The sequence below is a fragment of the Melanerpes formicivorus genome, unplaced genomic scaffold (genome assembly GCF_026170545.1).
Source record: "Melanerpes formicivorus ecotype bairdi unplaced genomic scaffold, bMelFor1.0.p_v2 SCAF_4, whole genome shotgun sequence".
NCBI classification, from domain to species: domain Eukaryota; kingdom Metazoa; phylum Chordata; class Aves; order Piciformes; family Picidae; genus Melanerpes; species Melanerpes formicivorus.
In genome coordinates, this window is record NW_027142356.1 from 25,648,701 (window position 1) to 25,675,602 (window position 26,902).

Genomic DNA, 26,902 nt, shown 5'->3' on the forward strand with positions numbered 1-26,902 from the left:
TGGACTCATAACTGATCCAATTATTTATCTTTTTCCTAAGAACAACAGGTTTTCTTGAACACTTCCATTCCTTCAAGCTCAACCCCTCATTAAATCAATTCAGAGTCCAAATTCTGGGCATAGCATGATGCTGTCTTTGCATCAGAGCAGGGTTTGGTTTTACAGTTTCCCAATTCACATTTTGTTTTAAAATACCAAAGGCAAAAAACTCCCCTCTGGCCTTCCTTTAGCATCTTTGTGCTGAGATTTCTCCATTCATATCTGAGCCCTAAACAGCACTTGTAAGACTGCAAATAATGCACTCCTGAAAGTTCATTTCCACTTGGGCAGATGCCTTCAGGCAAAATCAGGCTGATTTGTGAATATTTTAGCATACCAAGTTGCTTTATAAAATATGCATATCATAATTTGTGAGTGGAGTTTTTCAAAGTGCTGTAAAAAAGCAACCACTTTAATGCTGCACCAGACAGGAAACAGGCTGCAATAAGAACTTATCAAGGCATCTGCCACAAGAATTTTATTGGAGACAAATATAGGCAGACATCAAGGAAGAAAGACTGGAGTTGGAAAAACAGGTTTGCTTGAGCAGCATCTGCTACAGGTAAAGCAAAATTGTTAGAGTACCTGTAAGGCTTTGACAGCTGACAGGAAAAGCTTTATGGCTTCAGAAGTAAAAACCAGCCCAGGTATCTGAAGGATAATTACAGAGTCACAGATTGCACTGGGTTGGAAGGGACCCTCAAAGATCATCTTGCCCCACCCCCCTGCAGGCAGCAGGGACACCTCCACCTAGACCAGGCTGCCCAGGGACACATCAAGGCTGATCTTGAATGTCTTCAGGGATGGGGTCTCAACCATATCCCTGGGCAACCTGTTCCAGTATTTCACCAGCTTCATTGTGCAGAAGTTCCTCCTGATGTCCAAGTTAAATCTGTCCTGCTCCAGTTCCAAAGCATTGCCCTTTGTCCAATCGACACAGGACCTTCTGAACAGTTCCTCCCCAGACTTCCTGTTGGTTCCCTTCAGATACTGAAATGCAGCTCTAAGCTCTCCCCAGAGCTGCCTTCTCCAGGCTGAACAGCCCCAACTCTCTGAGCATAGGAGAGGTGCTCCAGTCCTCTGATCATCTTGGTTGCCTTCTCTGGACCCACTCAATCAGCTCCATGTCCTTCTCATGTTGGGATACCCATAGCTGGACACAACATTGTAGGTGAGGTCTCACCAGAGCAGAACAGAGAAGTAGAATCACCTCTCTCCATCAACTTTTGATACAGCCCAGGCTGCCATTGGCCTTCTGGGCTGCAAGTGCCCATTGCTGGCCCATGTCCGGCTTCTTACCCACCAGCACCCCCAAGTCCTTCTCTGCAGGGCTGCTCTCAATCTCATCATCCCCCAGCCTGGATTGATATTGAAGGTTGCCCTCAATAGGGGAAGGACCTTGTACTTTGCCTTATTGAACCTCATGAGATTCTCCTCAGCCCACCTCTCCAGCCTGTCCAGGTCCCTCTGGACGACTCCAATGCTTCAGTCTTATCAACCTCACCACTCATCTTAGTATCATCTACACACTTGCTGAGGGTGCCTCAGTCTCTGTATCACTGACAAAGACATTGAACAGCACTGGTGCCAATAGAGACCCTTGAGGGACACCAATTGTCACTCATGTCCATCTGACATTGAGCTCTTGACCACTACCATTTGGATGCCATCATCCAACCCGTTCCTTATCTACTGCACAGTCCATCAAATCCACATATCTCCAGCTTAGAGAGAAAGATGCTGTGGGAGATAAAGAAGAGCCTTCAAATCCCTCAAATCTGCACAGCAGTGCCAGGAAAGGAGTCTGACTCAACAGTTAGGTGGACAGGTTACTATGAAGAGAAGACCCTCAGAACTGCAGCTACCATGGACAGATCCTTGTACAATTCATACAGAGCTGACCTCCATAAGTCTTGACAGTTTTTGCAGGACCCAGCGTAGAAGTCTGTGTGTGTGTGGCTTCATCTTGTGAACATCTGCAAAGTGTTTGTGCAGTTACTGTAGGTTTGTGCAGCCTTATCCACTGTAATTCTTGAATCACAGAATGGTAGGGTTGGAAGGGACCTCCAGAGATTATCCAGACCTCTGCCAAAGCAGGGTCACCTAGGGCAGGGTCACAGAGGAACACATCCAGATGGGTCTTGAAAGTCTCCAGAGAAGAAGACTCCATAAACTGCCTGAGCAGCCTGCTCCAGGGCCCCAGCACCCCCTCAGCAAAGAAATTTCTCCTCATGTTGAGGTGGAACTTCCTGTGTTCCAGTTTCTGTCCATAGTCCCTTGTCCTATCACAGGACATCACTGAAATGAGCCTGGCCCCTACTTCTTGGCACCCACCCTTCAGCTATTTCCAGACATTGATCAGAACCCCTCTCAGCCTTCTCTTCTCCAGGCTAAGCAGCCCCAGGTCTCTCAGCCTTTCCTCACCACACAGATGTTCTAGTCCCTTCAGTCTCCATTGGACTCTCTCCAGTATATCCCTGTCTCTACTGAACTGGGCAGCCCAGAACTGGACCCAGCACTCCAGATGTGGTCTCACCAGGGCAAAGTAGATGTAGGGATAACCTCCCTTGAATCTTGCTTGCGTTGATACTAAGGTGGGGGTGAGGGAGTGGTTTTGGTTTTGTTTCTGGGTGGGGGGGGGTGGGTGTTGGGGTTGTTTGTTTGGTTTTAAATCCATTACTCAGTCCTGTTCAACTGCAAACTCCTCTGGTGTAGACCTCCTCACCAACACTGACACAACACAAATAAATTGAAAGTGTTAAAATAAACTAAACCCATTGAATTTCTTATTGGGCCTCCCTGATGTTTGCTTAAGCCTAGAGCTCAAAGGCCCTTGAAGCAATAGCTGCGTCAGTTGCTGTTCCATTTAACCTGCCAGGACTTTAGCTGTCAATTAGGTCAACACTTCCCACTTAACACTGGGGGAGGGAGCCTCTTCCTCAGCCTTATTGCCATTTGCTCTTAGGAGGTAGATAGTCCATATGGCTCCAACTGAGCCAAAGAACCAGAAGGTTTGTTTCTGAGTCATAAACAGCTTGTTGGCTGACTTCAGCAAGGACATGGTTTTGATCACTGGTGCTGATAAAAACAGGTAACTCACCAGCTAGCACAGAAAGAAAGAAAGAAAAAAGAAGGTCATGAAAGGTAGAAAGCAGATTGCCCAGACAGAAAATGGAAGATTGGTATCTGAGCTCTGTAACAACAAAATCATTGAGTGGGTAGCAGGAGTATGGAGAGTAAACTTTGACCAAAAATGCAATTAGCAGAACTCATCTTGCAGTAATGCTCAAATAATAATCAAATAATCAGATAATCAATGTGCCCTTGTGGCCAAGAGGCCCCATGTCATGCTGGGGTGTATCAAGAAAAGTGTGTTCAACAGGTCTAGGGAGGTTGTCTTCCCCTTCTCTTCCCTGCTGAGACCACACCTAGAATATTGTGACCAGTTTTGGGCTCCCCAGTTCAAGATAGACCAGGGATCTGCTGGAGAGAGCCCAACCGAGTGCTACAAGGATGATTGGAGGACTGGAACATCTCTGCTAGGAAGAAAGACTGAGACACCTGGGGCTGTTTAGTCTTGAAAAGAGAAGGCTGAGAGGGGATCTTATCAATACCTATAAATATCTGAGGGGTGGGTATCAGGATGAAGGTGATGGCCTCTTTTTGGCGGTGCCCAGCAATAGGACAAGGAACAATGGGTACAACCTGGAACACAGGAGGATCTAGCTCAATATGAGGAGACACGTCTTTAGTGTGAGGGTGACAGGGCTCTGGAGCAAGCTGCTCAGAGAGGTTGTGAAGTCTCCTCTGGAGACTTTCAAGATCCATCTGGATGCATTCCTGTGTGACCTGCCCTAGGTGATCCTGCTCTGGCAGGAGGTTTGTACTTGATAATCTCCAGAGGTCCCTTGCAGCACTTAGCATTCTGTGATTCTATAAACTCTTTCCTCCAAACTTTCCCCAGGTCTGATTTTCCTGTCAATACTTCTGGAAGTATAAATTCCTTGAGAGGTAAATGCCCCTTCCACAGTGGTCAGCCAGTTAATAGCTAACTAATGGCATTATGCTTGTTGGCAGCTACAGAAACTCGGCACTGTACTCTTCTGCAGAGTTTCATCCTTTGTATCACCCAAGTATTACAGAGAGGTAGCTGTGAAAAGAAGAGATGCTGCATCAGGAGGAAGTTCTGCACAATGAAGCTGGTGAAATACTGGAACAGGCTGCTTAGGGAAGTGATTGTGGTCCCAACCACAAGACTTTCAAGCTCAGCCTTGATGTGTCCCTGGGCAGCCTGCTCTAGTAGATGTCCCTGTTGAGTGCAGGGGGGGTGGGCAAGATGACCTTTGAGGGTCCCTTCAAATCCAGTGTAATTTGTGAATCTGTGTAAAAGAAACCAAATCTTTATCATCCTTCTAGAGGACAGGGTAAGACCCTCTTCATTTTGACTAACATTACCAGCTGCTGCAAAATCCAAGCAGCCTTCACCTCTCATCGTTCAACCTACAGATCCAAGATACTGGGGAGAAAAAAAATCTAATCTCTATCTATCTGCTCAGTAAACTGCATCTCAGGGACTCTCAAATTTTTTCACACAATGACTCACCTCCACAGGTGCCTGGGAGAATGCTATAAATGTGAACAACCCCCTGGTCAGTCTGTGTGAGTAAACAAGGTTATCAAAGGAATGAGTCATTGCTCTTCCAGGGCCTATGACTAGACACAGAAGCACATAATATCCTACCCCCAAACACAGGGACATCTCAGGACCAATATTGGTTGGTTTTTTTTTCACATGAGCATCAAAGTGGAGAGGTTGACACTCCAGAAGGCAGAGCCACCTTCCAGGAAGACCTGGATAGGCTGAAGGAGTGAGTTAGCAAGAACCTTGTGAAGTTCAAACAGAGACAAGTGTAGGCTCTTGCACCTGGGAATTCAGAACCCAGGAATGCAGCTCAGGCTGGGATCCATCTGGCTGGACAGCAGACCAGTGGAAAGGGTCCTGGGAGTCTTGGTGGACAACAAGCTCAGCATGAGTGAACAGTGAGCCGCAGGGGCAAAGAAAGCCAAAGATGTGCTGGGCTGCATCAGCAAGGGCATCATCAACAGGGATAAAGATGTCATTGTCCCACTCTGCTCCGTACTTGTCAAAACATACCTGGAGCACTGCCTGCAGTTTTGGTCCCTGCTGTACAAAAAAGATGTGGAGAGACGGGAAAGTGTCCAGAGAAGGGCCAGGAGAATGATCAGAGGCCTGGCAGTCTGCATGTGGGGAAAAGCTAAGAGAGCTGGGTTTGTTCAGCCTGGAGAAATGAAGGCTCAGGGAAGACCTTATCACCATGGACCAGGACATAAAGGATGGCTGCCAGGAGGATGGAGACCTCCTTTTTCCAAGGAGTCCCATGGAGAAGACAAGGGGTGATGGGTATAAGTTACTGCTGGGGAGATTCCCATTGGACTCCAGAAAAAAATGTTTCCCCATGAGAACAGCTGGACATGGGAATCATCTCACAAGGGGAGCAGTGGAGTCCCCTACTATGGACACTTTGATGACTCAGCTTGGCAGGGTGCTGGGCCAGCCCATCTCACCTCTACTGTGGCCTAGAAAAGTTGGAGCAGGTGATCCTTGGGGTCCCCTCCAACCTGGCATTCTGTGACTCTGTGAAGTCTCCACAAGTGTTGGTGAGGGTAGCATTATGAGCTAGGCATCAGCAAAACCTAACTGAACCACGATTTCCCTTTCTTCTCCACTCAAATGCTCCAACCTAGACAAGAGAGGAGCATTCTAAAAGTTACCAAGGTTTAACCTCTGCAGCTTCTAGGCATAATCTTGGCTGCATAGGTCAGTGTGGTGCATGTTGTGGATGACCCTACTCCAAATTAATCACACCACCTTAAAAGACAGTCCCTGAAGTAAGGCTGTTAGAATTGCTTCCCAATAAATGAATTACTTCTGGCAAATATCACCTTGGGATAGAGTGAAAACCAGAGGTGGGCAATTCAGGGCTTGGAATCTCTGCATCCCTTCCTCATATGCAAGCTGTTTCTGGTTATTTACCTTGAGCAGTCTCAAGAGTGAGCTTCCTTCCAATTTTCACAGCTCTGGTGGAGCTCTGGGCTTTTTTATATTAGTTTTACACAGACAAGTTAATCCATGCCAGGTTTCTGAACAAGAGTGTCAGGTCTCTGCACTGCATAGAAAAGGATTTTCTCCATATAAGGACAGGCTGCAAGAATTGGGGTTGTTCAGCCCAGAGAGGAGAAGGCTGCAGGGAGATCTTAGAGCAGCTTTCTAGGACCTGAGTGGGGCTACAGGAGATCTGGGCAGGGACTTTTGACAAGGGTCTGGAGTGACAGGACAAGAGGGAATGGATGTAAACTTGAGCAGGGGAGATTGAGACTGGAGATCAGGAAAAAATTCTTTTCAGTGAGGGTGGTGAGACACTGGAAGAGGTTGCCCAGGGAGGTTGTGGATGCCCTCTTCCTGGAGGAGTTCAAGGCCAGTTTGGATGATGCAAATGCTTCAATGTGTGTTCAGTGGATTGTTCAGGTCTGTTGAGGAGCAGCTGGGGGACTTGGGGTTGTTTAGTCTGAAAAAGAGGAGGCTGAGAGGAGGCAAATCAAAGTATTAATTCACTGAATTCACTGAGAGTGGTTTAGGTTGGAAGGGACTTTCAATATCATCTAGATCCGAGCCCCTGTCCATGGTAGGGACACCTCCCACTAGACCAGGTTGCTGAAGACCCTATCCAACCTGGTCTGGAACACCTCTAGGGAGGGGGCATCCACAACCTCCCTGGCCAGCCAGTTCCAGTGTCTCATCATCCTCACTGGAAATCATTTCTTCCTAATCTCCAGTCTAAATCTCCCCTCTTCCAACTTCAATTCCTTTGCCACACAATATGCAGATTGCTTTTTGCTGTTCAAAAGCTTAAAAATTCACCTACACATTTTAACTGTCTAACTGCTGTCTCTACACTTTGCCATGAAGAAGTGTCTTTCCTCACTACTTCCACCCAACACACAACTACTTGTTCAGTACACAAGATGTCTCTTGTCTTTCATTAGGATGACCTTTGGACAGTCTGACATACATATAACATTGAATCACAGAAGTGGCTTTCCTCACTACTTCCACCCAACATACAACTACTTGTCCAATGCATAAGGTATCTCTTGTCTTTCAACTGGATGACCTTTGGCCTGTCTGACATACATATAACATTGAATCACAGAAGTGGCTTTCCTCACTTCTTCTACCCAACACACAACTACTTGTTCAATGCACAAGATGTCTCTTGTCTTTCAACTGGACGACCTTTGGCCAGTCTGACATACATTCTGTAACATACACAGAATGGTAGGGGTTGGAAGGGACCCCTGAAGATCATCAAGTCCACCTCCTCTGCCAGAGCAGCTGGGAAAAACATGAGGTGGAAGCCAAATCCCTGCCACAGGAGCTCTGTCCACAGGCTAAGAGAAAGTTCACTGTTGATGGACCATGGCTAAACATAAACAGCAGGGAGGAAAGAGAAAGAGTGAAGACTAGGAGAAAGGAAACAAGCAAGCTAGTAAGTCCCAAAAGCATTTTTCACCATTGATCATCTCTTCAACACTAAAATGTTTCTGTGTCACGAGGGAAATATTTATTTTCCACTGCTTCTCCTGACAAAAATGATTCTGCAGTACAAAATCTGTGCCACTGTTCAGACAGACCTGACTCAGTGACATGTGACTTCCTACCCTCAAATCTGCCACCAAGCAGCCTCAAGTTTACCCACCATTCAACCTCCTGACTTAGTAATGCTTCTCCCTCTCCAGAGAGAGATTACACCAAATGAATATGGATTAAAACTTCTCTGGGCTAAAAAATGCCAGTGGTATTTTTCCTTGAGGAATATAACCCAGTTACTATTTTGCTTGTTTTTATACCATTGTTAATGGGTGTCATAAATCACACCACTCCTCAGCTCCCAGCTTCCAAAGAGTAAAAAGCCCTGATAGAAAAATATTATTTTTCTTCTTCCTTTTGTTCTTTCTTTTTTTAAATTTTATTTTAATCTTTTCTCTTTGCATATGAGAAGGATGCTTTGCTTCATCCCTGAGAAATACTGCCAAAGAGAATCACAAAATGGTCACAGAATGCACAGAATACGTCAGGCTGGAAGGGAGCTTCAAAGCTCATCTCATCCCAACCCCCTCCATGAAGCAGGGACATCTCCAGCTAGAACAGGTTGCTCAGGGTCCCAAGTCTGACCGTGAATGTCTCCAGGGATGGGGCCTCAACCACATCCCTGGGCAGCCTCTTCCAGTATTTCACCACTCTCACTGTGCAGAACTTCCTCCTGATGTCCAACCTATATCTGCTGTGCTCCAGTTTCAAACCATTGCCCCTCATCCTGTCACCACAGGCCCTTCTAAACAGTCCCTCCCCAGCCTTCCTGTAGGACCCCTTCAGATACTGAAATGCAGCTCTAAGCTCTCCCTGAAGCCTTCTCTTCTCCAGGCTGAACAGCCCCAACTCTTTCAGCCTGTCCCTGTAGAAGAAGTGCTCCAGCCCTCTGATTTTTCCTGGATTACCTCTCCTTGCTTCCATCCTCTCTAGGTGGCAGAGGCAAACCATATTGAGACACTGCTTTGACCATGCAGTTGTGATCTGCCCAAGATTGGATTAACAGCTAAAGATACCTCATTCAACTATACAGAGGCTGCTATTTCAGAGATGAAAATTCATCAGAGGGCCTCTGGACAAAATCTTCCATTGGTTCCCCAGACACCTCAGGCATAAGGAAGTCTTAAATCTGCCCTCTTCACATTTAACAACTCAAGGCACTTCATAGCAGAGATTGTCCAGCCCTCTGATCATCTTGGTAGCTTCCTCTGGACCCACTCCATCAGGTCCATGCCTCTCTTGTGTTGGAGGCCCCAGAACTGGACACAGCAGTAACAGTTCTTCAGTAGGAATGTGGTGAGACTCTGGAAGGGAGGTTGTGGATGCCTCCTCCTTGGGGGTGATCAAATCCAGGTTGGGTGAGGCCTTGAGCAACTGGCTCTAGTTAAGATGTTTCCCTGCCCATGGCAGGGAGTTTGGAGCAGATAATCTGTGCGGTCCCTTCCAACCTGAGCCGTTCTGTGATTTGATGAATCTCTCCTTTTTTGGCAAAACCAACCAAACAAAAACAAAACAAGACCTAAGCCCCTTCTTTTATTATTTTTTAAAAGAATCTTGACTATTTCCTGTCATGCAATGCTTTGTCCTCCTTTTGATTGAAAATATGTCCCTCATTAGAGAAACTCAAGCAGGCGACTCTGTTCTCTTTAAATGGGTAAAGTTTCTTTTTAAGTACCTTACCTATTAGTGAGTGATCTGGGGAGCAGAGTATAGGTAAATATTTTCATTCATTCAGAAAGGAAAATGTCATCCTCCTTCCTGTGTAAAAATACTTTTTTTTGTGTGTCTGTCCCTTTTTATTTGCTTTTGTCTTTTCTTCTCCCAAATAACCTTGTAGAGAAGAGAGATTAAGTATAAAGTCGACATTTGCCATTGAAACAAACTCACTAAGAAGCAGAGCCTCCTCTTCTGAAGAATAAAATGGCTAAGAATTTCAGATCAGAGAAGGACAAAAATCTTGGGGTTTTCTACCAGCTTTGGACAATGCTGTTTGTAAAGGCTGCAGTCATGGTCAGGCACTGCAGTATTTTGCCCAAGTAGGGCGTGGAGTCATCATCCCTGGAGGTGTTCAAGAAACAATTGCATTTGGCACTGTGGGACATGGTTTAATGGCAAAGGTGGTCTTGGGTTGGAGTTGATGATCTTAGAGGTCTTTCCAATGCAGAAAATTCTGTGCTTCTGTGGTGGAAATGAAGAGATGATAATGCAAGCCCTACTCCTAGCATACAGCTCCCAACCGGTCACCATTACCCCTTCACAAGGCTACTGCTGACATAGAGACAGAGGAAGCTGCTCTGAGTGTTTCAGCTAAAGCTGAAGCAGCCCATGGCCACTCACAGCTAATTATTTAGACTCAAGAAATGAACTACATCTTTGAGAAGCACTCAGCTGACAATCATAAAGCAATGACCTTTTTCTGAACCTGTTTTATAGATTCATAGATTCACAGGATAGTTTATGTTGGAAGGAACCTTGAAGATTATCAAGTTCCAACGCTCTGCTGTGGGCAGGGACAGCTTCCACAAGACTCAAGGCATCATCCAGCCTAGCCTTGAACACCTCCAGGGAGGGGCCATCCACAACCCCCCTGGGTAACCTGTTCCAGTGTCTCACCATCTTCACTGGAAAGAATTTCTTCCTAATCTCCAGTCTAAATCTGCCCTCTTTAAGCTTCAACCCATTTCCTCTTGTCATATCCCTACAGGCTCTTGTCAAAAGTCCCTTCCCAGCTTTCTTTTAGGCCTCCTTCAAGTACTGGAAGGCTGCTCTAAGGCCTCCCTGGAGCTGAACAGCCCCAGCTCTCTCAGCCTGTCCCCATAGGATTTGTTAAGAATGACAGAGGTTTCCCCTTCTGTGCCAAGGAGCCTGTGTTAACCTCCATGTCTCATGCCATGAGCTCATGATGTAGTTTTCACATGAAGGTAACTGTCCAGACAGGTGTGACTGATGCCACATGCTGCCGTGACAATGTTTTCTCTTAATCTATTAAATTAGTCCCAGCACTGCGGTGGCTTTGAGAGTCAATTATTCAAAACCTAGCAGCAGCAAAGTAGAATCAAGTGATTTCCTTAATGGATTTTAAATGAAAGCCATAAAGAAAAATCTCTTTTGTTAAGTGCTTGAAAGGTGCTTTTCCCCAGTGCCAGCAGCTCTGGAAACGCTCATGCTGACGGCAGAGCCATGCATTTTCCTTGTCCTTTCCTTGTCATATGTTATGAGGTGAATTTGTTTCCTGTGGCTGTGGAGTAGAGTTGGACACACTATTTGTTTCAAGTAAATTATCCAATGAATCTTATTTTTATGACTACATTATTTCTGACTAGGATCTATCATTATTTGACTGCTTCTGCAAATGGCAAATATTCTCTGGTGAATCATTTTTTCTTTCCCCCTTCCCCTTCCTCTTTAATCAGTTGTCAAATTAATTGGCTGGCATATTGTAGGAGGCTGTTTACTTCTGTTCTTTAAGTAACTTCCAGAACACCAGCAGCTCAAAGCAGAGCTGCTCAGAAATTCCCTGAAATGTTTTTTATGTTTTGGGTTTTGCTTTTTGTTTCATTTGTTGGTTTTTTGTTTGTTTGTTGGTTGTTTGTTTGTTTTGCTTTCCACAGCAAATATATTCCCTCAGGAATGTACTCGTGGAATCATTTAGGCTGGAAAAGAACTTTAAGATCATCAAGTCCAATAACTGCCAAGGCTGGTTCTAAACCATGGCCTTCAGCACCACATCTCTGCATCTTTTGAGTGCCGCCATGGATGGAGATTGAACCACCTCTCTGCACAGCATCTTCCAGTGTTTGGCAACCCTGTCAGTCAATACATTTTTTTCTAGTGTCTAACCTAAACCTCCCCTGGTGCATCTTGAGGCCATTTCTTCTTGTCCTGTTACCTAATACTAGAGAGAAGAGACCAACTCCAACTTGGTTCCAACCTCCTTTCAGGGACTTGTAGAGAACAATGAGGTCTCCCCTCAGCTGCCTCCTCTCTAGCCTACATAACCCCAGTTCCCTCACCAGACCTGTTCCCTAGACCCTTCACCAGCTTTGTTGTCCTTCTCTGGACATGCTCCAGCCCCTCAATGTCTTTCTTGTAGAGACAGGCCCCAAAACTGAACCCAAGACTCAAGGTGTGACCTCACCAGTGCTGAGTACAGGAGCACAGTCATGTCCCCAGTCTTGCTGGCCACGCTATTGCCGATCCAAGCCAGAAGCAGAGAGTAGAAAGGGGGGAATCTCAACGTGTCCTATCTAAAACCTGTGGTAATCCCTTCATAGGCTTGGTTCTCCTCTTTGGCCCTTCAAGGAGCTGTGCTAACCTTTCCCCTTATAGTCAGAGACTTTCACAGCATAAGCAACACCTAATACTGAGACATACTCCAGAAGAAAATAAATTGCTCCTGCCACTCAAAAAGGAAAAGAAAACAGCAATTGTCACAATGTTTCTAGCCATCTGAATTTTAAAAGCCTCATATTCATTATTTCACACCCATCTCCCCTTTCCTCTCAGTTTATAAGATATGAAATTACCCAGGATCTGAGATACCAGCTCAGAAAAGCCCTTTCACAGTGTTACCCCTGCCTGTGTCATGAGGGATGTCATCTCCAATCTCCCACTACCAGATTCTCCAGGCCCACAGTAACACATGGATGCTGTGCTGCAGTTATGGAGGATGTAAGAAGCTCAATCTGTGCTAAACAACCTTTTCTTACTTCACTTCACTTCACTTCACTTCACTTCACTTCACTTCACTTCACTTCACTTCACTTCACTTCACTTCACTTCACTTCACTTCACTTCACTTCACTTCACTTCACTAATACCCAGATTGTGACTCCTAGGAAGATGGAATATGAAAGCTACTGCCAGATCACCTTGGTACCCACAGGTTTATAAAGATCAAATGTAGGTGGACTATGGAGTTCAGACACCAGGTATTATGAATCCCCTCACTCCTCCCATCTCTTGTTGAGCCTCCTCAGGGAGCCTAGGAACTTGTACTGAAATCCACTGAATCCGAAACACATTTCCTAAGAGCTTCTGGCCTTGTTTGGAAACTTCACATTCTTTACAGAGAGTCACAGATTGCCTTGGGTTGGAAGAGACACTCTAAAGTCATCTTGCCCAAACTCCCTGCAGTTATTAGGGACACCTCCAACTAGAGCAGGTTGCCCAGGGATACACCGAGTCTGATCTTGACTATCTCTAGGGATGGGGCCTCAACTATATTCCTGAGCAACCTGTTCCAGTATTTCACCACCCTCAATGTGCAGAACTTCCTCTTGAATCCAGCCTAGTCCTACCCTGCACAGTTTCAAACCGGTGCCCCTTCAGATAGTGAAATGCAGCTCTAAGGTCTCCCCAGAGCCATCTCTTCTCCAGGCTGAAGAGCCCCAACTCTCTCAGCCTATCCCCATGGCAGAAGGTCTCCAGCTCTCTGATCATATTTATGGACTCCTCTGCACCCACTCCAGCAGGTCCATGGCTCTAATCAGTCGGGGGCCCCAGAGCTGGACACAGCACTGCAGGTGAGGTCTCACCAGAGCAGAGTAGAGCAGAGGCAGAATCACATCTCTCTACCTCTGGCCACACTGCTGTTGATGCAGCCCAGGCTGCCATTTGCATTCTGGACTGCAAGTACCCATTATTGGCTCATGTGCAGCTTCTCATCCACCAGTACCCCAAGTCCTTCTCTGCAGGGCTGCTCTCAATCTCATCATCCCCCCAGCCTGAACTGATATCAAGGGTTGCCCTGACCTAGGTGCAGGACCTTGTACTTTGCCTGATTGAACCTCATGAGATTCTCCTCAGACCACCTCTCCAGCCTGTCCAGGTCCCTCTAGACAGCATCCATCTCAACCTTCAGTCTTATCAACTACACCACTCAGATTGGTGTCATCTGCACCCTTACTGAGGGTGCCTCAGACTCTGTCTGTATCATTGATGAAGATATTGAACTGCACTGATTCCAACAGAGCCTCTTGAGAGATGCCACTTGTCACTCATGCCCATCTGGACATCGAGCCACTGACCACTACCCTTTGGTGCCATCATCCAACCAATTCCTTATCCATTGTACAACCCACCCATCCAATCCACATCTCTCCAGCTTAGAGAGAGGGATGTTCTGGAGGACTGTATTCTTGAGCCCCTCCTTCCCCTTAGCAACTTTATTCTGAAGGCTAATCTCTTTCCTTTGCAAAATCCAAGCCTTTAATACTAATTTGGATGCATCTAATTGCAGCCCCCAGCCATTGATTCTCATTATGAGTTTGATTACTGGATTAAAAAGTCCGTGAGGTGTGGTTACTCCATATAGAAGTTCTTACACAGTGTAGTTAAAACAGACTCTTAGCATGCCAGTGAGATTCACCACTTCAAATCTTGCTCTGGGAGGCACTTTGCTTATCTCTGTAGCCTCTTGCTTTTTGTAATACACTGCTTTTGAATTCCTATTCACTGCCTTCGAAGATGAGGACACTTTCAGCCAGCAGTTCCTCTTTGTCACAGCTCTAGGTCATTCTGAGTGCTCTGAATACCTTTTCTTAAACAACACCCAAATTTCATTCCTTTTTCATTCTCCCAGTCCATTTTGACTCTAATATTCCTCACCTTTGACAAATTTGATTTTCTCAGAGCACTAAGCATATGTGGTGAGATGGAAAATTGCTTTGCTTCCCCTGGTGAATCTAACTAGTTGTTCTTAAGCAACTACAGTCTTCTCCTGTGGCACCCATCCATCTTCATCTCTCAGGAAACAGTCCACAAGCACAGTTCCTGTGTCAGGTGCAATACCACTTGGTACAGAAAATGCTAACATTTAGACTTTAACATCTAGGTGTCAAAGCAGCTAATGAATTAATCTCAACTGTTGTGCTGGGATGTTTGCTTGCTCAGTTTGGTGTCAGCAGAGCAAGATGACTTCAGGACAGGGTGCAGTGTCCCTTCTACTTCTGTTTCCCAAATCAAAAAATACCAAAACTCACTCAAATGCAGACAGGTTTGACACATTGCAGACCTGGATCAAAGGAATAGCCCAGGGCAAGCCTAGTAGCCAAGAGCAAACAGCTACCAGAGGTCCTCCTGGGCTGCAGTAGTGAGCACATGGATTCATTTGCTGAGACAGTTCTGCATCTTGACTGATAAATCACCCAACCCAAAGGAAAAGTGTTTGTTATATATACCTATTGACCACACAATGATGTGTAAGAGATACCTGAGCTAGCTCTGAGCACAAGAACATTCCTGTGCAGTGTCGTGCCATGCAGCAATGCCAGCTCCAGTCTCATCTACCATGTGTGACCACCAAGCCAGATCTAAGCAGGTCTCTTCCTGCTGAGACTGCTCCCACTTCCAGGGCTGGTGGTTTTGACACTTTTCCCACAATAATGACACCACACCATTCTGTGTGACATTGTTCATGGACTAACAGATTGCATTGGGTTGGAAAGGACCTTCAAGGGTCATCTTGTCCAACCCCCTGCTGGCAGAAGGGGCATCTCCAACTGGAGCAGGCTGCCCAGGTCAACATCAAGTCTGATCCTGAATGTCTCCAAGGATGAGGCCTCAACCACATCCCTGGGCAACCTGTTCCAGTATTTCACCACTCTCATTGTACAGAACTTCCTCCTGATGCCCAACCTAAATCTGCCCTGCTCAAGTTTCAAACCATTGCTATTCATCCTATCACAAGAAGCCCTTCTACCACCACAGTCCCTCCCCAGCCTTTCTGTAGGTCCCCTTCAGATATTGAAATGCAGCTCTAAGGTCTCCCTGGAGCCTTCAGCTCCAGGCTGAACAGCCCCAACTGTCTCAGCTTGTTCCCATAGCAGAGGTACTCCAGACCCCTGATCATCTTTGTGGCCTCCTCTGGACTCACTCCATCATGTCCATGTCTCTCTTGTGTTGAGGTCCCCATAGCTGGACACAGTACTGCAGGTGAGGTCTCACCAGAGCAGATCAGAGCTGACTTATCACCCCTTTTTGTGTCTGTAGCTGCTGCTTCTAACATTTCTTGATTTGTGTCATAGAATCACAGAATTGCTTTCTTTGTAAAAGCTCTCTGAGATCCTTGAGTCCAACCATCAACCCACCACCACCACGGCCATTAAACCATGTCCCAGTGTGTCATGTCAATAGATTTCTTGAACACCTCTGGGGATGGTGACTCCACCACCTCCCTGGGCGGCCTGTTCCACCCCCTGATCACTCTTGCAGGGAAGATTTTTTTTCTAATCTCCAACCTTACCCTCCCCTTGTGCAATTCCAGGCCATTTCCTGATGCTATCACCTGATAGATGTTTAACATGTCCTTTGCCTCATTATCATAGCAAGGGGAGGGTCAATCTTCTTATTTAAATTGCAGTTAACTAGTCAAAGGTCTTCATTTGGTCACTGTAGCCTGCAAAAGCTTGTTTTAAGCTGCTTGGTTTTGTTATTTTAGCCTTGCTTTGTCAGCTTTAGCTGAAACAGGACTGTCTTACCTTCCCTAGACTCCTTCCTTCAGCTTTACAGGATTCCCTCCCTCAGCTGCTTTGCAGCCCAGCTCTGTAGGTCTCCATTCCCAGAGTTGAGATGAACATCTCTTTGTTGTCAGCACCTCCCCTTTCCTCCTGAAGTGCACTAAACTAACCCACATCCCTGTCCCACGGCCACCTGGGCACTTATCCCACACCCCCCACTGATCTGAATGGCTCTGTAAGGTTGCTGTACAGGTGGAGCAGCTCAGGACTGCCACAGTCTTGACTGCAAGGTGTAGGTACTACACTGCTGGAGAAATAGAGGGCAAACAGGGGCCTGCTGCAAACCATGTTTTCCATGAGTAGTATCCAGGATGTCCAAACTGCCCTCCCAACTCAGACTGATGCAATGTCAATGCTGACGCAACAGAAACCTTCCCTTTGGTGCTACCTACAACAGCCAAGCTCTGAAGTGCTGTTGTCCCCCATGCCTGCCAGCACACCAGTCCTCTTTCCAGGTCTGTGACACAATGGAGGTCTCCTCTTTTCCTTATTCCTTGTTCAATATCTAAGCTGAGAGCCAACAGTGAAAAACTCCTGGGATAGCCTGAGAGGGCTGTAGAAGAGAGCACCTTCTCTTCTTTTCTTCTGCTGCACAGAAACCTTTCCTGCCAATCCCTGCTGTCCCAGCACTATTCCCTGGCTGTTGACAAGCCAAAACTAGTCCTCTGGTGAAAAACCTCCAGCTAAGCCTTCTCCAAGTATAAAGGGGGAGTTGGGAGAAAGGATGTAATTGCCTATTTCTCTATGACTATCTTTTATTTTATTTCATAAAGTGTGTCACCAAAGGCAAAGGTTGGATTTTCAAGCTGAAAGGTAAACACTTTCCTGCAGAGTGAGGAAAAAGCAACCTACAATCTAAAATTCTAGTAGCTTCATGTGACAGCCTAAATAGTTAGCTGGTGTAAACCAGCCCAGATCTCTTGCCTGCAATGAGCTGTGCTGGTAGAAAGCAGCTGAAGGCAGGCAATGATTTACATTCCCATAACAGACCTGCATTCTGCCCTGGGCAAAGCTGCTCCTGGCTAAGTAGAGGACAGCAGGAGTCTAACCTCCTGCTTTTTTATTTCAGAGATTGGAGAGGCAATGTCTTAACAAAACAAACCCAAAGAGACAGGAAGGGGGAAATCTTCAGAGAAAAGAGTGAGGGTAAGGCTGGCAAACTTAGTGGCAGTGAAAGAGCAGATGGGTGATAATTCTAGTGAGCTGCCCCACAGATGGCTCAGCAGATGGATTCTGCTGGGTTCATGCAGCCTAGGTGGAAATTTCAGCTGCTGGTCTGGCCAGCTTCAATAGAAGCAGGATCCTTGCTTTGTCTTGCTTTGTGACACAAACTGGCAATGCAGGGACAATGCTGAGTGCCACAGTAGCCAGCTTTTGCACTCCTTACATGCCACTTAGATTCAGATTTTCTCTGTCAGTTTTAAGAAGGTCAAAAGTTTGCTACAAGTGGATTTGCCACCTGATTTCTGCCAGGCACAGAAGTGGCAGCTGCTGTTCTATAGCAAACAAAGGTGTCTGCAGGTTGTGATGGTTTCTTTTTACAGCAGAGACTGTCATGATGGAAGGCATCTTTAACAGAAGATAACTTCTTTAGGGGATGAACCATCTTATCACTTTAGACTGTGGGGTTCTAGGTTCTAAAAAGGCCTGTGAGTACTAATGCAACAAGGAGGAATTAAAGAGCAATTGTATTCCTAAAATACAGCAGAACACTTCATAGATTCATAGAATGGTTTGGGTTGGAAAGGACCTCAAAGATCTTCGAGTTCCAACCCTCCTGCCATGGGCAGGAACACCTCCCACTAGACCAGGTTGCTCAAGGCCTCATCCAATCTGGCCTTAAACACCTCCAGGGAGGAGGCATCCACAACCTCCCTGGGCATCCTGTTCCAGTGTCTCACCACCCTCACTGGAAAGAACGTCTTCCTAATCACCAGGCTAAATCTCCCCTCTTCCAGCTCAAAGCATGCCATCACAATCCCTTGTGATAGAGCCTTCTGTTCTCCAGACTAAACAGCCCCAAATCTCTCAGCCTCTCCCCACATGGGAGGTTCTCCAGCCCTCTGATCTTCATGGTCTCTTCTGGACCCCCCTGAACAGCTCCATGTCCTTCTTGTGGTGGGGATACCAGAACTGGTGCTGCAGAGGGATTCTCACCTGAGCAGAATAGAGTTGGAGAATCAGCTCCCTCATCCTGCCTTGAAGTTATACTTGTGCATGTCCGTGCAATGTGTATATGCAGGAAAGAAGAGTTCGACCATCTTTCTCCTGAAGTACATCCCACAAGCTAAGGGGAATGACTAGCACATGACAATATTCCTTTCTTCAACATACAGAGGTCATCTTGCATGTATTCTTCTCAACAGACCTCAGATTCCAGCCTCTTGATAGCAGGGATGAGAAGAGCAAGTAAAGCTTGAAAGAGATATGCAGGAGACCGTCAATAGAAACTGAGTTTATCTCTGTGTCTGGTCTTAAAATACAGCTAGAGAAAATGTAAACCACTGAAGGGCAGCAATGAATAAAGCAACGGAAAAGGGAGGCAGGAAAAAAGACAATGGGAGCAAAGCAAGCAAATTGGGTCAAGATCACTTCTAGGGAAGGGCAGTATGTAGGCTGTGCTGGAGGTTTTGGACTGAGATACATGTCCTCAGTGGTAAGCAAGAAACATTATCAGGGACATTAGGTAGAGTTTAGATATAACCTGAAGCCACAATGGTATTAATGAGGTAAGGCCCAGATACGCCTGGAGGTAACAGCTGACCGACTTTGTCCCTGCACTTCCTCCAAAGCAGCAGGAGATGAAGTTATTTCAGATATTTGCTTTCATAAATAATAAGGTCATTGAAAAAAAAAAAAATCAGCTGAATGTGGATGAGCCTTGGAATGTATTTCCTTTAAGCCAGGGAAGCAAGAAGAAATGAAAAGCGTTAACATGCTTCTAAAAAAAAATGTTCTCAGCAGTAATTGAAAGAATGATGCTCCCTGGAAGAAAAAGTGGACTTCTTAGCAAAGACATCCATGTGGAGAGCTGAAGGCATAGAATGAGAATTGAAGAACTGCTGAAAACCCTCCAACTTTAGAAAACCCCAACTAAGCAGGCGAAGAACCACAGGGTCACTTTGCTGTGTAAGATTTCACTCTCCATATCACCTCTGCAAGAATCACAAGGGCACATGTAGCCCAGAAGGCAGCTGTGTGCTGGGCTGCATCAAAAGAAGTGATGAGGGAGGGAGTTCTGTCCCTCTGCTCTGATGAGACCCCACCTGGAGCACTGCATCTAGTTCTGATGTCCCCAGCACAAGACGGACATGGAACTGCTGGAGCTGCTGGAGTCTCCAGAGGAGACTCACAGGCTCTCTGGGCAGCCTGCTCCAGGGCTCTGCCACCCTCACTGTAAAGTTGAGGTGGAACCTCCTATGTTCCAGCTTGTACCTGTTGTGCCTTGTTCTATGAATCCATGAATCTCTGTTTCACTCACTGAATGTCCATTATTTCTTTCTGTCTCTTTCCATTCCTGGTGTGGGCTGATTGAACGCAGACCAGTTCTTATTTACTGCAGTACTTCCAAATCCTCCCCTGGGACAGAATTACTAATTCTGCACCCCAGCTGCTCAAGTGCAGACCATGAATATTCATCAATCCACCTTTACAGCACATTTGGGAAGGGCTGGGCTTTTCCCATTCCCACTCCTAGCCAGACTGCATGGCTGGAGGTGCTGGGGATTTGTTTGCTTGTTGAAGTGCTGCCAGCTGGCACAGATTTGAGACTTTGTTTTTCAAAATAATTATGACCATGTATTTTGGTGATCAATCATTCAATGGCTTTATAGAGTCATAGAATCACAGAATCAACAAGGTTGGAAAAGACCTCAAAGATCATCAAGTCCAACCTGTCACCCAAGACCTCATGACTACTAAACCATGGCACCAAGTGCCACGTACAATCCCCTCTTGAACACCTCCAGGGATGGTGACTCCACCACCTCCCTGGGCAGCCCATTCCAATGGCCAACAACCCTCTCTGTGAGGAACTTTCTCCTCACCTTGAACCTAAACCTCCCCTGACACAGCTTGAGACAAACTGTGGTGCTTGGCTTTTTTAGAAGCTATGTTTTAAAATAAATGTTTTCTGTGAATTAAGATTCATAGAATCATAAAATGGTTTAAATTGGAAGGGACCTTAAAGATCATCTAGTTCCTGCCTCCCTGCCATGGGCAGGGATACCTTCCACTAGTCCAGGTTGCTCAAGGCCCCATCCAACCTGGCCTTGAACACCTTTGGAGGGTGGGGCATCCATGACTTCCCTGGGCAACCTGTTCCAGTGTCTCACCACACTCACTGTCAAAAACTTTCTTCCTAGTCTCCAGTCTGAATCTCCTCTCTTTCCGCTCAAAGCTGTTGCCCCTTGTGCTGTCACTACAAGCCCTTGTCAGAAGTCTAGTTTAGAGACTGGATGGGGTGCTTGGTGCCATGGTTTAGTCAATTAGCTAGCGTTGGATGGCAAGTTGGACCCAATGATCTCAAAGGTCTCTTCCAACCTGGTCTGGTCTGGTCTGGTCTGGTCTATTCTATTCTATTCTATTCTATTCTATTCTATTCTATTCTATTCTATTCTATTCTCCCTCCCCAGCTCTCCTGTAGCCCCCTTCAGGTACTGGGAGGATGCTCTAAGGTCCTTTTATGTCTCATTAAGAGAATTCATTACACTGTTGTGTTGGAGGGAGAAGGGAAAGGGAGGCAAAGAACTTCCTAGAGTGACTTTTCTCAAAGGCATCTTCACGGTGGAAGAGGATCAGCTTCAACTGACAGCTTGGGTTTTTGTAAGGCCTTTCTTTGAAATTAGATGCCAATGTAATTTTTCTTCCTCATTCTTTTCTCCATTTCCTGTCCTTGTGTGCTTCTCCTTTCACTGAATTTTGTCACTTTGTCACGCTTCTCAGGGCCCATTAGCATCTCCCTTAGCTGAGCTTGAGGTACTTTTTTCCCAGCACAGGGAAGAAGTAGAGGGGAAATCCCAGCTGATGAGCTGGAAAATTGCAGATAATCTTTCAAAAACATCACAAAGCATCCACAGCTGTTTGGGTTTTTTTTTCCTTTCAAATATCTTGCCTTGCCTTTTAGTGCAGCTGCCAAATTAGCCATCCCTTATCATTAATTTATAGTGTAGAATATCCAGGTGAAAGAATCTAGTAGCCCAGCTTAACGAGATATGTAAGAACAAATTCACATTTTATTTTACAGCTGTTACACATTTTATTTAGTTCTGAGGCAGAGGACTCCTTTGCAAGGTATTTGAGTCACGAAGGCTGGTATCCTCACAAGCACAGATGAAGGCACCTTCTGAACAGCTGAGCACCGAGTTCTTAGCACCTTTTGTTGTTTTTTTCTTCCTGTGAAAGTTCATAGAATCATAGCCAACAGTGAGCACTTGCAGCCCAGAAAGCAAATCAGATCCTGGGCTGCATCAAGAGAAGCATAGGCAGCAGGTAGAGGGAGGTGATTTTCCCCCTCTACTCAGCTCTGGTGAGACCCCACCTGTAGTACTGCGTCCAGTTCTGCAGCCCCTATTATAGGAAACATATGGAGGTGCTGGAACGTGTCCAGAGAAGGGCCATGAGGATGGTTAGAGGGCTGGAGCACCTCTCCTATGAGGACAGACTGAAGGAGTTGGTTCTGAGGAGACCAAATTGTGGCCCCTCAGAGCAAGGGAGATTTAGGTTGGACATCAGGAGGAAGCTCTGAAATACTGGAACAGGTTGCCTGCAGATGTGTTTGAGACCCCATTCCTGCAGACATTCAAGATCAGACTCAATATATCCCTGGGCAGCTTGCTCTAGTTGGAGGTGTCCCTGCTGGCTGCAGGGTGGTTGAACAAGATAACCTTTGAGGGTCCCTTCCAGCACAACGCAATCTGTGAAGCTGTGACTGTGAAGTGATGAGGCTCAGAGCAGAAGAAAGACATCAGTCTTGGCAAAAAAACAGATTTCATACAGAAAGAATTTGTATCTAGGAGTCTCTCAGGAAAAAGAACATAGGTGAGTGGGCTCTTGTAATAAAAGACAAAGGCAATTCCCTCAACTTACACACCTGGAGGGCAGACTTGTTACTTGACGGTGAGACAGTCAGTGGAGCAGGCACAGAAAAGGTAAAACACTCTTCAAGAAGTCAGTTAATTCTGCTTAGATCCTTATCTGAAGCATGTGAGCGTGATATTCAGCTGAGGAACGATTACACTGCAGCCTATATCATGCAGATAGCCAACCTGAGTCCATTTGCAGATGGGATTTCAGCAGGGCTGGCTCTGACCAAAGTGTCCTGCCAAAGCAAAATGTGATCAGAATAGCTTCACTCTTTTCTGGATTTCAAGGCACTGTGGGACAGAAGCAGAAATAAATGCAAACCTACAAGTAAATTAAATATCTTGCTCACCTTTGCAGGGCTTTGAGCTATGCACAGAAAACAAAATATTAGATCAGATCCACTACAGAAAAGGAGTGAGATGTGTTGACCCAGGCACAGAGAAGAAAGCCTTCAGAAGTTCCTTCTACCTTATGTATTTATGTTGTTTGTTCTTTCCCTCTCTTGTCCCTGGAGTCCAAATGTTTTCTTATGCTTTGTGTTAGCTGGGCTGTGTGTTTCATTATTGATAATAAGGTCTGTGAAGCATACCTTATATCTGGGATGGCCTGGAGTTTATTGTCTTTCTGGTTAGTTGGTTGATTGCTTGTTTCTTTTTTCCCCTTTCTGAGGTCTGGGTTCTCAGCCACCTTTTTCCAGTATCTCACATCACAGCTATGCCTTTCTCACAAGCTAAGAGAACTGGGTTAGGAAAATGAATCCACTATGAAAGATGCAAGATGCATATCCAATGATCTTCTTGTTTCCATGTGAAAACACACTCAGGCTACAAACATCTCTTCTCTATTATCTAGTCTCAGGTGACAGAAGTAGGGGAAATGGCCTGACATTGTGCCAGGGCAGGGTTAGGTTGGAGATAAGACAAAATTTCTTTCCTACAAGAGTGGTCAGGGATTGGAACAGGCAGTCCAGGGAGGTGGTAGTGGAGGAGTCACCATCCCTGGAGGTATCCAAGAAGTGTGTAGATGTGGCACTTCAGGACATAGTTTAGTGGTCATGGTAGCTGGTGGTTGGACTTGATGATCTTAGAGGCCTTTTCCAACCTTAATGATTCTGTGATTCTACAACAAGAGGAAATGGCCTCAGGTTGCATCAGGAGAGGTTTAGACTGGAGATCAGAAGAAACTTCTTGTCACAGGGGGTTCAAACCCAACATGATGAGAAATTTCTTTAATGTAAGTGTGCTGGAGCCCTGGAGCAGGCTCCTCAGAGAGATAGTGGAATCTCCTTCCCTGGAGACATTCAAAACCCACCTGGATGTGTTCCTGTGTGACCTGTCCTGGGTGATTGTGCTCTGGAAGGGGGGTTGGACTGGATGATCTCCAGAGGTTCCTTCCACCCCCTTCCATTCTGTGATTCTGCAATTGTATGAACATATTTGCATTGTTTTTCTGTTGTCTTTTTTACAGCAGGACCTCTCCATTTATCATGGGCATCCCATGAATTCTTCTCTTATTACATGAAAGCAGTGAATAAACTGAATTCAAACAAGTCTAGAACTCTGGACACCAGTAAATCTCTCACCTGACAGGGCCTGACTGGAGGGTATATTGCAATTTCTTTACCCTATCTCTGTGTTGCAATCCATCAACTGTTTCCCAGTTAATATGAGAGCATTACTACAATAATTGATTTGGAGATGTGAATTATGTAGAAATGGCTTCCATGTCTTTATTAAAATTCAGATATCTTGGATGCTCTGCCTGCAGCCATTTCTCTTGGTGTCCCCTCAGAAAAGCTCATCTGAACTTTGTGGAAATACTGCACCTCAGTGCAATGGACCAGCTGGGTGAGTGTTTCTAAGAAATGTGTTTCATTGGGAAGCACAAGTGCCTGAGAACACTTATTTTCTTCCCAAGAAAAGGTTGGTTTGCATAATCTAAATTTTGATTAAAATTAAAACAAATCTAAATCTGTGTGGCCAGTAGGGCAAGAGAGGGGATTCTGGCCCTTTACTCTGCTTTGCTGACACCCCACCCCCAACTGCATCCAGTTGTGGTGTCCCCAGAAGAAGGACACAGAACTGTTGGAGAGAGTCCAGAAGAGGCCACAAAGATGATCCAAGGGCTGGAGCACCTCTGCTGTGAGGGCAGGCTGAGGGAGCTGGGGTTGTTCAGGCTGGAGAAGAGTAGATTCCTTGGGGACATTAAAGCTGCTTTCCAGTACCTGAAGGGATCCTACAGAAAGGCTGCAGAGGGACTTTTCATCAGGGTGTCTGGAGACAGGGGAAGGGGGGGAATGGTTTGAAGCTGAGGGAGAGCAGGATTAATCTGGACCTGAGAAAGAAGTTCTTCAGTAGGAGGGTGGTGAGACTCTGCAATAGGCTGCCCAGAGTGGTTGTGGATGACTCCTTCCTAGGGGATTTTTAAGTCTAGGTTGCATGATGACTTGGGCAACCAATTCTAGTTGAGAGTTGTCCCTGCCCATGCAGGGGGGTTGGAGTAGATGATCTCTGAATTCCCTTCCAGTCTGAGCCATTCTCCAATTCTGTGATTTGAAATCACACCAGAAACAAGGGGACACAGTCTCAAGCTGCGCCAGGGGAGGTTTAGACTCGAGGTGAGGAGAAAGTTCTTCACCGAGTCATTCGTCACTGGAATGTGCTGCCCAGGGAGGTGGTGGAGTCATCGTCCCTGGAGGTGTTCAAGAGGAGATTGGACGTGGCACTTGATGCCATGGTCTAATCATGGGGTCTGTGTTGATAGGTTAGACTCGATGATCCTCGAGGTCCTTTCCAACCTAAGTTATACTGTGATACTGTGAAATCCTGAGAACTTCAGTTCTAGCATTTTCAAATTGCAAGATTTGTTGTTTCAAATCTTTTAGACAAAACAAAGCATTTTTTAGTGCTGCAGATTTTATTATCATGCTGACTTCAGATAGAATAAATCAAGGTTTTGAGGCCTCCTAGAACAAGTTCAGTATTTTGGTACAGGTCCTGTCAGAGTGCATGAACCCCAGCAGAGGCTGACAGCAGATATTGCAAACAACTGATTTACTTGAATAGAATAGAATAGAATAGATTAGAATAGAATAGACCAGGTTGGAAGAGACCTTCAAGATCATCGCATCCAACCTATCACCCAACACCACCTAAACAACTAACCCATGTAACCAAGCACCCTGTCAAGTCTCCTCCTGAACACCTCCAGTGACGGCGATTCCCCACCTCCTTGGGCAGCCCATTCCAATGGGCAATCACTCTCTCTGTGTAAAACTTCCTCCTGACCTCCAGCCTGAACTTCCCCTGGTGCAGCCTGAGACTGTGTCCTCTTGTTCTGGTGCTGGCTGCCTGGGAGAAGAGACCAACCTCTGCCCGTCTACAACCCCCCTTCAGGTAGTTGTAGAGAGCAATAAGGTCACCCCTGAGTCTCCTCTTCTCCAGGCTAAGCAGCCCCAGCTCCCTCAGTCTCTCCTCATAGGGCTTGTGTTCCAAGCCCCTCACTAACTTTGTTGCCCTTCTCTGGACTCATTCCAGCAAGTCAACCATCCTTCCTAAACTGAGGGGCCAGAAACTGGACACAGTACTCAAGGTGTGGCCTAACCAGTGCAGTGTCCAGGGCAGAATGACCTCCCTGCTCCTGCTGGCCACACTGTTCCTGATGCAGGCCAGGATGCCATTGGCCCTCTTGGCTGCCTGGGCACACTGCAGGCTCATGTTCAGCTCTACCATCAACCAGCACCCCCAGGTCCCTCTCTGCCTGGCTGCTCTCCAGCCACTCTGACCCCAGCCTGTAGCTCTGCATGGGGTTGTTGTGGCCAATGTGCAGAACCCGGCACTTGGATGTGTTCAATCTCATGCCGTTGGACTCTGCCCATCTGTCCAGCCTGTCGAGGTCTCTCTGCAAAGCCTCTCTACCCTCTAGCAGATCAACTCCTGTCCCCAGCTTGGTGTCATCAGCAAATTTACTGATGATAGACTCAATGCCCTCATCCAGATCATCAATAAAGATGTTAAAGAGGATGGGGCCCAGCACTGATCCCTGGGGGACTCCACTACTGACTGGCCGCCAGCTGGATGTGGCACCATTCACCACCACTCTCTGGGTTCGGCCATCCAGCCAGTTCCTAACCCAGCTCAGAGTGCTGCTGTCCAAGCCATGGGCTGACAGCTTGGCCAGGAGTTTGCTATGGGGGACGGTTGTCAAAGGCCTTGCTGAAGTCCAGGTAGACCACATCCACAGGCTCCCCACATCCACCAGGCGGGTCACCTGCTCGTAGAAGGAGATCAGGTTGGTGAGGCAGGACCTGCCCTTCCTAAATCCATGCTGGCTGAGCCTGTGCAATAAACCCCAGAGGTTTAATACAAACCTGATCTCAGGGCACATAACCTGGTCTGGAGAAGGGTCTTATGAGAAGCAGCTGAGGGATGTGGGGCTGTTTAGTCTGGAGAAAAGGAATCTAAGGGAGGACCTCATTGCTCTCTACATCTCCTTCACAGGAGGTTGGAGCCAAGTGAGGGTTGGTCTCTTCTCCCTAGTACAAATGATAGGAGGGGGAAATGGCCTCATGTTGCACCAGGGAAAGTCTAAA